The sequence below is a fragment of the Sinohyriopsis cumingii genome, unplaced genomic scaffold (genome assembly GCF_028554795.1).
Source record: "Sinohyriopsis cumingii isolate HCF-2022 unplaced genomic scaffold, ASM2855479v2 utg000646l, whole genome shotgun sequence".
Lineage (NCBI taxonomy): Eukaryota > Metazoa > Mollusca > Bivalvia > Unionida > Unionidae > Sinohyriopsis > Sinohyriopsis cumingii.
This window is the reverse complement of record NW_028315921.1, coordinates 803,427-804,930: the sequence shown is the minus strand read 5'-3', so window position 1 is coordinate 804,930 and position 1,504 is coordinate 803,427. Positions and strand designations below refer to the sequence as shown.

Genomic DNA, 1,504 nt, shown 5'->3' with positions numbered 1-1,504 from the left:
AATGATAATTTGATGTTATGAATTTAAAATTAAAAACAAAAAACAAAAACCAAATAAAAGTGATTAGCAGAGCGTGGTTTCGATCCACGGACCTCTGGGTTATGGGCCCAGCACGCTTCCACTGCGCCACTCTGCTGTTAGTTGTTATTGTTGTTGTTATAGGGTTTAACGCCATTTTTCAGCACAAGATAGGCTATACATGGCGGCCAGTATTAATGGTGGAGGAAGAACCCGGGAAAACCCCGGAAAGAACCACCGACCCACGAGAAGCTACCGGCAAGCTTTCTCACATGTCCACATTGGCCGAGCCCGAGACTCGAACCCACGCAGACAGAGGTGAGATGGCAGTGATCCGTGACGGAGAGCGCTTTAGACCACTCGGCCACTCGGCTCTGTTGTTAGAAAACATTGATTTTTATAACTTTAAAAAAAATGAAACTGATCTGATGTAATACTTACCGAAGTGATGAATACAACGAATGTTCGTACGAGTTTTTTCCCTTGCCTAACAATCCATTGATATGAACATGCTTGCTCACTAAGGGACCGACCATGTATTTGTTTCTGTTTATTGGGTGGGTAGGTGGGTAATGTTGAGTTTTCTCCCAGCCAGGAGAATTGTTTTAATTTACCTGAAGATATATATTTCTTCTTTTAAAGAATATCATGCACTAGGTTCTTTATGTGCACATCAGTTAGAGCTAGGATGGTTCGATGGTTAGAATTTTTTTCTGTCTGAAAAAGACATATATTGAATCGTGAATATCAGACAAAAGTTGTGTGTGGTTTAGGCCAGGTAGCTATAGATCACTCCCTACATAAATAGTGTACTCATCAAAATACACCGGACGAGGTGGCCGAGTGGTTAAGGCGATGGACTGCTAATCCATTGGGGTCTCCCCGCGTGGGTTCGAATCCCATCTTCGTCGATATACATTTTATCTGATGTGTAGAACTTTTAGTTATGACTACAAACCGTATTCATCAATATTGTAATGTGATATCGTCACGTCAGAAAGAAAACACGCCTAATGATGTCTCCATGATTTTTTTTGGTGGTTTGTGTCTTGAATGGACTGACGTTTTGTGCATGTTTGTGACAGGTTTGTGTATTGACCTGTTCCGGCTGCATCTTTATAATCGAGTTGTACTTTTTGTGCGTGTGGAACATTTTATCTCCCACAGGAGAAAAAAAAAAACAACAACATTTCTTGGCATTGAAATAAAGTCCCAGTAGTGCTAACATGCATGCGGGAAGTGTAGCCAAATATCAATGCCGCGAATCGGCCGATTAGCAGAAACATTTAGGGTTGCGAGCAAGGCAAAAGGGATCAAGTTAAGGTTTGGGAGGGTAAGGGGTGAGTTGTTTCCAAAATTCCAAAACGGCACCAAAGCACACGCGTATGTGTCTGTTTACTAGAAGTGTGTGTAATACCCATTAAAACGATGGTCAAATTTTAAGTAACAGGAGACTGTACGTTTGTATACTCGGATAGTCTTGGAC

The 1,504-nt window shown here is 41.5% G+C and overlaps 1 non-coding gene across 1 annotated transcript; it reads left to right on the top strand.

The window, feature by feature from the left end:
- Positions 1 to 847: 847 nt before the first annotated feature.
- Trnas-gcu (transfer RNA serine (anticodon GCU)) lies at positions 848 to 929 on the top strand. Its single transcript has one exon. It is a non-coding gene; the product is annotated as a tRNA-Ser (tRNA).
- Positions 930 to 1,504: the final 575 nt, after the last annotated feature.